We start from the raw sequence: 12,957 nt of genomic DNA on the forward strand, positions 1-12,957 counted from the left end.
ACCCTCACCATTATACTACCCTTTAAAAATCATGTATCAGCTCTCCCGTAGTATAAAATGTTAGTTACTATAGGAGCCTGGGCAAGTTACTTATTCTCTCTGTATCTTTAACTCCAGAGCTGTGAAACTGAGTTAATTCTTGCCAAGAGATACAGTGATGGCTAAATGACACAACATTATGTTAAGTACTGGCAAAATGACAATCTGACAGCACTTGGCAACCGGAGTCAGTCAAAAGAACAGCTGAGACTGGAGGTGGTGATGAAGGACATGCTCTTCCCTAAATCTTGTACCCTTCATTTTCACGCAAGGTAGCACTATCCATAGCTTTCACTCCTAGGTTAACCTATCTATGTTCACGTTTACTTAGCTGCATTCAACAGATTGCCTCACTACAAATTCAGAAGATCTGTAGAAAGAGAGGAAGCTACAAAAAGATATACTAAAAAATAACTCCTAAGGATTATTTTTGTACCTATTGGATCTATGTGGGAAAAATGTATTTGGAAAAGAAATCTTGATGATAACAAAGGATAACAGAAGGGAGCTAATAAATGAGAAGTCACAGATCAGTCATGATAACCCATGGGCATATGAGTTCTACGGAAACATTATTTTTAAAGCCATAAACTCAAACACAACTCCAGAATAAAGCGCATGCCTTAGGTCATACTATCTCTCAGTACACTTTAGGCCCCAGAATTTGCCCAATTACTCATCATTTCATCTGCCTGGCTCTGGTGACTATCTGTTTCAATGAGGGCTAAAAATCAAAATAAACAACAACCAAATTTGTGCAGTTTTGTCTGATTTGTTGTTTTTTTGTTACTGTTCATTTGTGGGTTTGTTTTTTTTTTTGTTGTTGTTGTTTTTTGTTTTTTAAGAGGACACAAAGAAGAAGAGGATACTGTACAACTTTGGAGAACATAAACTTAGTGGACTAAGATGCTTATGTTTAATAACTGCCTGTTAACCAAAGTGTTTCAACAGAACATGGTAAACTAATTGAGCGAGGTTAATCTGAATCTTCTATTCACCCTGCTGAAATTGAAATTAATTCACTCTTCTTAGAAACCAGAACTAACATGGGCAATCTTGACTAAAACATTTTCTGACATCAGATATTTATAAAATATTTGTACATAAACTTAAAAAGATGCATTAAAATACCAGGCCTACTAAAAGTTGAGAGCATATTTAATCACCTAAAAATATAGTTTACTATGAAATTATGGGAAAAATAGTCTATATATATAATTCACATATTTGTTTCAGGGAATATAGAGTCTGGTGAATTGAAATTTTGTGCTAAAAGACATACTGTTTCAGGCACAATGTATTTGAAATTCCCAGAGAGACATATATGTAGTGAAAAAACACATGTATAGTAAAATAGGTGGTCTCTATTGCTTTAATACAGCCAGTAACATTAGATTTCTTTAGTTCGGGCGTGGCCTTCACATGGACAAATGCTGCAACTGAAACTGCCCTAATGTATCCACCTACTCTTTGCGTTCTTGCACTGATTACTTTGTTAATACTATTCCCTCTATGGCTGATGGATATACAGAGCAAGTGTTGACTTCAGAAGGATACATTACTTACAGCATGGAGAACAGTTTGGAGAAATTTGTTGGAGAAATTAGAAAGGTAAGCCTACTCCATGGTATTAATAAGAACTGAGAGAGGACTTAGTGATTGAGTGATCTGACAGAAAACAGACTCAAAACTAAAATTAAGAATGCAGGTATCTGGTTTCTTCTTTATGTTTGAGGCAGGGTCTCACAGCGAATGTATGCTCTGTTTGTCATGTAAATAACTACACGATCCAATCTGGCTTCCAACTCATCTCCATCTCCATGTGTCTAGGAAGACCATGAACGGCCTACAAGGCTAGGTTACGGGTTTCTGACTTGGGCAATAGGGTAATCTGACTACCTACTCAGATATTCAGAATAAGACTGATGCATCCAAGAGTATAAGAGAAGGTAGAAACACTTAGAATTCAGTTTAAAGAGGTAACCATAAAATGCCTTTAAAATCCGCACACCTGGAGCTAAAGCAATGGCTTTGTGGCTAAGATTAATTGCTGCTCTTGCAGAGTACCTGGGTTCAGTTCCTAGCATGCACCTAGTAGCTCAGAAAACACCTCTCACTGTACATCAATGGGGATTTGATGCTCTCTTCAGGCCTCCATGGGCAGGACCAGGCACATACATGGTACATATATACATAAGCAGGCACTCAAACATACCCATAAGAACAAGTGTCTTAAAAAATCATTTCTAGGGGCTGGAGAGATGACTCTTAAGGTTAAGATCACTGGCTGCTCTTCTAGAGGTCCTGAGTTAAATTTCCAGCAAACCACATGGTGGCTCCCAACCATCTATAATGAGATCTGGTGCCCTCTTCTGGCATTCAGGCACACATGCAGGCAGATCATTGTATACAGAATAAATAAAAGTACTACATATGTTATATAATGATAGTACAACAAAAAACTACCATGTATCAGCATATCATTACCATAGCATGAGAAGACATTAAATTACCCAGAAACACTAGGTACAAAACAAAGCCTAAGAAGAACAGGAAAGTTGAGTCAGAAATACTTACTAGTCATTACATAAATTGGAATCAAAAGGTCTGATATAGTTGGAAAGTGTTACAGGAACAGCAGGCAAACACAACAGTTTGGAAAATAAAGTTATAGTGGCCCACAAACATCATAGCCATGTGCAGATCAAATATAGAACAAATTGACAAGCCTCAACTTGAGGGAGGAAGGTATTTACCTGGGACATGTACATCACTTCCTCCAAGGCCCAGGGAACATCACCATAGAGGAGTCATGACTAATAAAAGAGCTACAGCAGCATAAGGAGCATAGTGAAAAGCTCTCTTCTGAATGTGATAGGGTACTGTGCCCATGAAATCATCTAGCCTAGCTATATACACAAGACCTAAACATAATGGATGAATCAACATTTCATCACAGAATTTTAGAATGGAACATATTATACTGTGGACAGCTACACTGCTAAACAGAATTATTTACAAAAGGGAGTATTTTACAATGACATTCAAAGAACAGAGAACAGCTGGAGTACTACTGTTGTCAAGAGAAAAGGAAAACAATCTAGCACATGAACGAGAGGTATTAGTTAGCTTCAGATAAGAGTAGAAACTGTTCAGTGACTACAGCAGTCAAAAAAACAGGAGATTCACCTAACAAACATGGTGCTGCAAGGTAATCTGGGAATTACTTCAGAAAGAAACAAATCTTCATTTGTAATCATAGCAAAACTAATCAATGTCACCTGTGCATTTAAGTGTCATCAATCATTCTTGTGCCATAGGAATTTCTCTCAGTGAAACAAATACAGAAATTTTCCTAAGATTTCCATGTTATAGAAGCTACTCAATATCTAAAAAATGTTTATATTCAGAATTACTTCTAAATTACAATGATACCACTACCGTAATTAGGTCGTGTGACACATTAACATAGCAACAGATACAAATGCAAACATGTTCTGGTAGTATTCAAGACCTTTTAAAAACGTAGAGATCAAAATTAAGCAACTACATAATCTATGGAAGATTACATAAAATTTGCAAATTTCCTTTAGTTAATTATTTAGTTCTGGAATCCAAAAGTTGTAACAATATACATACAGGAGCCTTAACTAAAGGGTTATCTGTTGGGTCATCTGAAGTAGAGAAAGACATACAGCTATCTAGTACTCACAAAGTTGTTGCAATTTTCACAAGATACAAGAAAATCCTGAATTACACAATCTTCTAAAATGCAAGATATGCCAAGCTTATGCCAGCCACCCTTTAAGTGTGAAGTGTTTCTTTAGTCTAAATGCTGAAAAGTCACCATTTTTGTATACTCCTTAATATGTACATCTCAATTTTTGCCATTCATATAGCTAGAACTTTTATTAAATAATATATTCAGAAAGTATAGAATTCACGAGGCCACATCTATGAACCATCATAAAGTGAGTGAACACCCTCCTGCAAATTAGAAAAATACAGAAATTACTATCAACAGACAAAGAGCCTTCTGTGTCACTCCATGACAGCTGCCAAGACATTTGCAAAGGGAGAACACTTTCATGAAAACAGTGCAGTGAACATCAGCATAGGGTCTCCTTCACAGATAGGTGTAAGGAAGCTGTACTCACAGCGGAGAACAAAACGCATACGCTGGAGAAACTGCAATGCTAAACACCCTCTTCAACACTTGCCATTAGATTTGTATCTCTGTGTATCCTGTTGAGGCCTGATAGTGTCCTGTAACAATTTAATTTTACAATGCATCACAGATCACAAAAGTCGAAGCATTTTCATGTTTAATGAAATCTGGACATTAGGTGACAGTGCCCAGTGTTTTGTCTTCTTTTAATATTTGGTTATGTGCCTTACTGTTAATGTCTGGTGGAGTTCTTTATACCTGTAGATCCAGGATTTTGTTTAATATACAGAAAGCAAGGAAAGACTTAGCAAAGGTGAACTTCCTTTCATTGTCTTAAAAGTACCCTTTAGCAAACAATTTCTTAACATTAATATAGCTCACCTATTTCTTCTAGTTCACTTCACCTTCTGCTCTAGGATATTCTTATCCAACAATGAATACCCTACACCTCCTTTTGAAAAATGTTATGCTCCCAATTAGATTCATAATTAAGTTGGCTGTGTTGTACAGGACAATTGGGTTTCATATTATCTAGCTGTAAAATGAACATACCCAACTTTTACTAAGGATCTACAGTAAATGCTGTTCTTTGTAAGCAGAAATTTTCAAGCACTCTAGCTCTTCTTTCATACAGTTATGCTTATTCTATTCTTTACCCTTTACATTTCAGATATATTAACAAACCCTTTGTCAACTGTCACAAAAATTTTCCTAATTTTCTCATACAAAAAAAATGCATACTCTTATGGTGTGGAGTCATCCAATCTGTGACCACATTATCCCTTGGCTTTAGTCTCTCTTTTTTAAACAATTTCTTTAAATGTCATGTGGTAGCTATCAGTATAGTTGATTCACCTTTTACTGGACTGATATAGGAGTGTTTCTGGTGGTATGACAATGAATGATTTATATAAAACTTCATTTTTTTCTGTCAATGTATTTAAATATTTTCATACTGTTAACTTATGTATATTGATTATATCAACCTTACTGAATTACACAATAGTTCTAACACTTCTATTCACTCTCATTCATATTCTCTCCCACATTTTTGCACACCTAGAGCTCACAATAAAATCTATATTCATGAGGACTGACGTAATATTTACTGATTTTATTTTAATCAACCTAACAAAATGAGAGCCTAGAGACTGGGAAAAGATCTTCACCAACCCTACATTCAACAGAGGGCTAACATCCAGAATTAATATAAAAAACTTAAGAAATTAAACACTAACAATCCAATTAAAATGGTATACAGAGCTACACAGAGAATTCAACAGAGGGATATGTTCTGATTTTTAAATGCCAGGTGTCATAATTATAAAAATCGCTTACTGTTTCAGAAAGCTTAAAAAGTATTTTTCCCATTTTTTATTTTCATTTTTATTAATTAGTTTATTCACTTTGTATCCCCCCTAACAATCTCACTCTCCCTCCTTTTCCACACAAGCCCCTCCCCAAGTCCACTGATAGGGGAGGTCTTCCTCTCCTTCCTTCTGATCCTAGTCTATCAGGTCTCATCAGGAGTGGATGCATTGTCTTCCTCTGTGGCCTGATCACCTCAGGGGGAGGTGATCACAGAGCAGGCCAATCAGTTCATGTCAGAGACAGTCCCTGTTCCCATTACTATGGAACCAAATTGGACAGTGAACTGCCATGGGCTACATCTGTATAGGGGTCTAGTTTATCTCCGCCAATGGTCCTTGGTTGGAGTATCAGTCTCAGAAAAGACCACTGTGCCCAGATTTTTGGTTCTGTTGCTCTCCTTGTGGAGCTTCTGTCATCTCCAGGTCTTATTACTTCCTACTTCTTTCATGAAATTCCCTGCACTCTGTCCAAAGGTTGGCCATAAGTCTCAGCATCTCCTTTGATACCCTGCAGAGTAGAGCCTTTCAGAGGTCCTCCTGTACTTTTCCCTGTTTTCTCCTTCTTCTGATGTCCATCTTCTTTCTTTGCCTTTCTGTATGGGGTTTGAGCATTTAGACAGAGTCCTATTTCTTGATTAGCTTATTTAGGTGTACAGATTTTAGTAGGTGTATCCTATATTATATGTCTAATATCCACTTATGAATGAATATATACCGTGTGTGTCTTTCTGCTTCTGGGATACCTCACTCAGGATGATCTTTTCTAGTTCCCACCATTTATATGCAAATTTCATGATTTCCTTGTTTTTTATCCTATAGATTAGGAAAGGATCTTCACCACCCTATACCTGACAGAGGGCTAATATCCACTATATATAAAGAACTCAAGAAGATAAACAGCAACATATCAAAAAATCCAATTAAAATGGGGTACAGAGCTGAGCAGAGATTTCTCAACAGAAGAATATCAAATGGCTAAAAATCAAAGAAATGCTCAACATCCTTAGTCATCAAGGAAATGCAAATCAAAACGACCCTGATTTCACCTTATACCCATCAGAATGGCTAAGATCAAAAACTCAAGTGACAACACATGCTGGAGAGGTTGTGGAGAAAGAGGAACCCTCCTCCACTGCTGGTGGGAATGCAAACTTACACAACTACTTTGGAAATCAATCTGGCGCTTTCTCAAACAATTTGGAATAGCACTTCCTCAAGATCCAACTATATCACTCCTAGGCATATATCCAAAAGGTGCTCAAGCACACAATAAGGACATTTGCTCAACCATCTTTGTAGCAGCTTTATTTGTAATAGCTGGAAGCTGGAAACAACCCAGATGCCCCTCAACTGAGGAACAGATAGAAAAATTGTGGTACATCTACACAATGGAATATTACTCAGCAACAAAAGTTTCTATCCATGAAAACATTTAAGATAAGAATCTATCAACCTATTTTCTATATGAGAGTTTTAACAGTGGACTCAATAGCCTACAATGCAGACAATACTAGTGAAAATACCATGTCTTAAAATTTCATTAAACCTACACTGTGTCTGCTCACTTGACTTTCACTCATTCACCAAATACTTACTGAGCTCTGGCATATGATAAGCACCAAGCTATAAGGATACACTTCCTACCTCCCAGCTGGAAAGGATACTGACTTTTAGTCTGTGTACAATAGGCAAGCATGCAACAGAACTCAGTTTATTGTGGCATCTCTCTTATAAACAAAAGCTTCTAGAATCCTGTAATAGACTAAAAGCATTCCTCCTAAATTTCCTGTTTTTCAAAAAGAGCTACTTAGCTCCTGAGACTCTCCATGGGCAAGTGAGTTCCACACCACTGTACATTTAAAAGCTCTGGGCAAAGAGCTTTCATAAAATATTTTGCTTAGTGAAAATATTTCATACTTCAAGTACTTTTTAAGTGAACAAAATAACAAAACAGGCATTGTCGTTTCTAAGTTTTGTATTTGTTTCATAAATAACTAATAGGCATCTGAAATAAACTTTATAAAAACATTTTTTTATTTTCTTCAAACTATAAAATTTAAGTAAGATCACAAGTAATTTTAGGTCTTTTAATTAACCAAAGACTAACTGTGAGTGAAAATTATTAAAGATAGTTACAGCTCTGTATCTGTGAGTTTCTCATATAAACTCAGTAACAGAGATCAGAAACAATTTTTAAAATTTTTGATTACTCTGAAATATATAAACATGTTTTCCATGTTAATTGTCTCTATGTGGTAAAATGTGACAAGCATTTACATAGTAATCTACAAATGACTGTAATTAATGTAAGCTATATACTACACAATGATACTTTATATCAAAGACATGAGAACCTACAGATTATGGTATCTTGAGTCCTGGAACCAATGCTCCATAAGTAAGAAGGAACGTAAACACTGAGAACAAGATTCATTGTTCTAACACTATGGGGTTTTAATATTGTATATCTTTAAAATACAAGAATGCAATTTGATATTCCCAGCACATCACAGGGATCTCCTCCTACAGCCTTCCTTTAATACCCCATCCTTTTGTCTCAGCTGCCAATTCCCACAGGCACTCCTTAGAAACCACCTGCCATGCAGGCCAGGGAATTACGTAGGCTATCTTTATTTTTAATTAAATTTTTATTTTTTATATTATTTACAGTTTATTCACTTTGTATCCCAGCTGTAGCCTCCTCCCTCATTCCCTCCCAATCCTACCCTCCCTCCTTCATCTCTTCCCATGCCCCTCTCCAAGTCCACAGATAAGGGAGGTCCTCTGACCCTATCTTACCCTATTCCATCTGACCCTAGCTTATCAGGTCTCATCAGAACTGGCTGTACTGTCCTCTTCTATGGTCTGGCAAGGCTGCTACCCCATCAGGGGGAGGCGGTCAAGGAGCTAGCCACTGAGTTCATGTCAGAGACAGTCCCTGTTCCCCTTACTAGGGAACCCACTTGGAGACTGAGCTGCCATGGGCTACATCTGTACAGAGGTTCCAGGTTATATCCATGAATGGTCCTTGGTTGGAGTATCTGTCTCAGAAAAGACCCCTGTGCCCATGTATTTTGGTTCTGTTGCTCTCCTTGTGGAGCTCCTGTCCTCTCCAGGTCTTACTATCTTAACACACCCTCTTCTCTACCAATTCCAACCCTGGATTCTTAGCCCCAGCTTTGTAGCAGACCACCTGCCTTGGCTTCTCATTCCTCTCTGCCCCCATTCCCAGAGCTCTACACAGATCCCACCCAGCTTTCCTCCCTCTGGTGGATAGCCCTTTAAGGCCTCTCCCTCTTCTAGATCATCCCCACATCTAGAAACACATCCTACTAAGGATTAAACATGGCTACACCTGGCAGCACCAGAGAAGCATTCCCTACTATGCAACACACAGTCACCACACTCTCCTAAGAACTATAGAAGGTATGTGGTCTGAAACTGTCTAGGTCTGACATGGGAGAGCAGAGGCCACTTGTCCTTCGCCTCCCCAGGTCCTCTGTTATCACCTGGTTGCAGAGGTCAGAACAGGCTAAGGGCCTGGGGATGTCCCTTGTCTGGCCGCCTTGCCTAAACTGGCCGGGGGACCAGGCAGGGCAGCGGCTGCCTCCTCACCCCAGCCATAGATCTTCTACCCCACAAGCCAAAGTACAACCCACTTTGAAATGAGTCTCTGTCATCGCTGGAGGAAGGGCTTCAGGGTCTATTTTCCCCACTCCCACCCCCTGAGGGGCTGCCTTCCCCATCAGCCTCATCCTGGGACCCATTCTGCCTCTGCCAGAGGATTATAGTCGTCTACCCTGTGTTCCTTCTTTTCCAGGATGAGCAACCTGAAGCTGGCTAACCCTGCCTGGTCGCCTGGGCCCAAGGGGGAACCAGGAAAGGCTACTGAAGATGGGGAAGGGAGTGCAGGGACATCTCTTCAGGACTCGGGACTCTTGCCCCTCCTCCAGGACATGAACAAGTTGTGGGTGCAGGACTGGAGTAGAAGGGGGCCAGCTTGGGGGTGAGGAGCGGACCAGTCACTGGAGCTTTGTCAATAAGCCCACACGAGGTTGGCTGCATCCCAACAACAAAGTCCTGAGGATTCCTACTTGGTTTGACACATGGGTTGTGTGGAGGTCCTGCAATCAATGCGAGCCCTTGACTTCAATACCTGGACTAAGGTCACCAAGGAGGCCATTAGTTTGGTGTGTGAAGCTGTGCCTGCTGCCAAAGGGCGATAAGGAAGAGAAAGCCCTGTAGCAGTCCACTCAGTTCTATCTTTGGGAGGAGTAACTTTAAGTTTGCTGGAATGCCAATCACTCTCACTGTGTCCACCAGCAGCCTTAGCATCATGGCAGCAGACTGCAAACAGATCATTACTATCCATCACATGCAATCTATCTCATTTGCATCTGGTGGGGATGTGGACAGAGCTGAATATGTTGCCTATGTTGCCAAAGACCCTGTGAATCAGAAAGCCTGCCATATCCTGGAGTATCCTGAAGGACTTGCTCAGGATGTCATCAGCATCATCGGTCAGGACTTTGAGTTGCACTGCAAACAGTATCTCAGAAATCCATCCAAGCTGGTCGCCCCACATGACAGAATGGCTGGCTTTGACGGCTCAGCTTGGGACCAGGACTAAGAAAAGTCACCTGACCATCAGTACTTCCTGGGAAAGGAACTCCCTTCTTGGTGGGGTGGTAGACATGAGGCTTCAGGAAGATCCTGCTCAAACCACTCTGCCTGGTACCCAGATGCGTAGCCACTTGGGAGCTACATTACCTACAGTACGTGCTGACTGGCCTGCAGAGCGGGCAGCCCAAGCACCTGCTTCTGGTGGACCCTGAAGGTGTGATGCAGACAAAGGATCACCACTTTGTGAGTGTCAGTCACCTAGTCAGCTACCACATGAACAATCAGCTGCCTATCATCTCTGCGGGCAGTGAACTGTGGATCAGAAAGTGTGACCCTCTTCTGCCCTTCCCACTCCTTCCTACCATGTTCTCCAGCTCATGTGGAACCTCTATTCTGTGGGTCTGGCCTTGGGTGGGAAGCTGGGAGCAATGTGGACACAGGGTTTAGTGTCCACCTGAGAGACAGTTTTAGTTAGGAGCCTGGGATTGCATCCAGATTCTGCAAAACATTATCAAAGTATTAATGTACAGAGTGGTCCCTTGCCTGGGTCAATCTGATGTCCTTTCCCCAAAGGGTGGGTTTTTATAATGGAAAATGCCCAGCAGTGATAGGCTCAATGGAGCAATTGCCCTTTGGGGAAAAGGAATAATACCTCTGGTTTACACCTGGTCTTCAGGGTACCCCAGATCACTCTGAACACATCCTACTCACTCTGCACCCTTTAAAACTTTGTGCCTTTGACTACTGTAGATCTGCAGATACTTTAAGAGCTCTCAGGCCTTTCAGTTGGGATGAGTTGCTGACACTGTGGCTTCCTGAGCTCTGTCCTGTACGCCTTCCTGTATTTAGGGACAAAAGGGGTAGGAATGGCAGCTATCTCCTCTGCCTTTTGGATGTGCAGCCCTCGCCTTTATTCACAGCACTCAGGAAGCAGAGGCAGAAGGATTTGTGAGGACAGCCTGGTCTACAACAGAGTGAATTCCAGGACACTCAGGACTACATAGAGAGGCTTTTCTCCAAAAACCAAAAAGAGAGCTTGCCTCAGAGCCTCCCTCCTGGTGGTGGAGGGTGGAGTGGCAGGATTGGACCCCTGCCTTGCTCACTGCCTCCTAGCCTCAATCCCTTTCCCCCAAGGGGTCTGTATACATTTCTTAAGCCTCTCATATCTGCATGTGTGTTATAGCCTACAGCCAAAGTTCAGCCCTTCTTACAACGCCATCGGCCTCCCTCCTTTGGGATGGGAGTGTGTACAGTCAGCCTTCAGGTGGGTCTTGTGGAGGCTCTGAGAATGAAGCAGTAGACAATCCCTAGTACCATGTGCAGATCCGGAACTGCACTAACTTTTTTAAACATGCATATATTTTAGGGCTGCAGATTTCTTTTCCTGGTTTTGTTTTCATTGCTTACTTCTGAGCACAAAATTGTGATATCAATTACATTTATACATCACCTCACTAACTTTTCCAAACCTTAAAAAAAAAAAAAAAAACTAATAATAATTACTGGGATTTTTTGGCCTAAAAGTAACTATATTCTTTTTTACTTCTTCCACAAGAGACATGAGCAGAAGTTTGGTTGAACAGTGTTGTGGAGTCATGATAAGAAAGTTTACATTAGATCCTACCCTCTGCTTGGAGGCCTGTATGACCTGCTGTGACAGAAACCTTGCCAGCTCACTCTATAGGCCTTGTGGACAAGGGTCAACTGGTTTTCAATCTCGGCCTCACCAATTTTTGGTTTGGATATCTTATACCAAAGGGAAATAGCCTTCATTAAAGCCCATATTTCTTCTTAAAAAAAAAAAAAAAAAAAAAAAAAAGAACTAGAGAAGACAACAAAAAACCAAAGAACAGAACACCTACCCCCAAAACAAAAGACTAGGTATCAATACCTAAGATTACAATCATCCCAACCCAGATACCTAAAACATAAAAGCATAAAAACATATTCAAGTAACATCCAGGACAACACATTCCTAAATGAAATGAAAAATTTAGAAGCCTGAACAGAAACAAAAGAGGCAAGTCTCACCAACAAAGTAAAAGATATTTAAGAGAGAATACCAGACACTGAAGAAAAGATAGAAGAAATAGATACTTCAATTAAAGAAAATGCTTAAAAAATATTCAGGCATAAAACATCCAGGAAATCTGGGAAACTACAAAAAGATCAAATGATAATAATACGAATACTGAGGAGAAGAAACCCATGTCAAAGACACAAAGTATTTTCAGCAAAATTGTAAAAGACATTTTTCCTAACCTAAAGAATGAGAGCCTATAAATGTACAAGAAGCATATGGAATACCAAGTAACAGGACCATAAGAGAAATTTCCCTCAGCATATAATGATCAAAACACTCAACTGTTTCTCCTTAGTTGAGAAAATTAAAAACAAAATGAAAAACTATATTCCAAAGATAGAAACTCATCCCAGGGTGCTGTCATAATTCTCTACAAATATTCATTAGATTGCATATAAAAGCTAACTATTTACAAAACAGACATACCTATCTTCCAATGATTCAGATGTCTGATGAACAAAGCACTTATGGCTATCCTCAAATGCCTACTCCATTGGAAAAATTAACATCAACAACCATTTGTTTCCCATTTGTAATGGTGAACAACCATAGAGATAGCATTATAGAAGTCAAAAGTTATAGTTTTACTAAAATACCTATGGGGAGGTAATCTTTCTGGCCTCTGTGAAATCAGAGTCACCCAATCCTTTTAATACTTGTTCCAACAAATCACA

At 39.8% G+C, this 12,957-nt stretch overlaps 1 protein-coding gene and 1 pseudogene across 1 annotated transcript in view; one reads left to right on the plus strand and one right to left on the minus strand.

The window, feature by feature from the left end:
* Tusc3 (tumor suppressor candidate 3) overlaps positions 1-12,957 on the minus strand; it is a 154,022-nt gene that overhangs the window by 50,552 nt on the left and 90,513 nt on the right. The gene's annotated exons all lie outside the window — the stretch shown is intronic.
* On the plus strand, positions 166-10,412 carry LOC129677471 (SHC-transforming protein 1-like; annotated as a pseudogene).

Source organism: Psammomys obesus, unplaced genomic scaffold (genome assembly GCF_907164565.1).
Source record: "Psammomys obesus unplaced genomic scaffold, mPsaObe1.curated_primary_1811, whole genome shotgun sequence".
In the NCBI taxonomy this organism is placed as follows: Eukaryota; Metazoa; Chordata; class Mammalia; order Rodentia; family Muridae; genus Psammomys; species Psammomys obesus.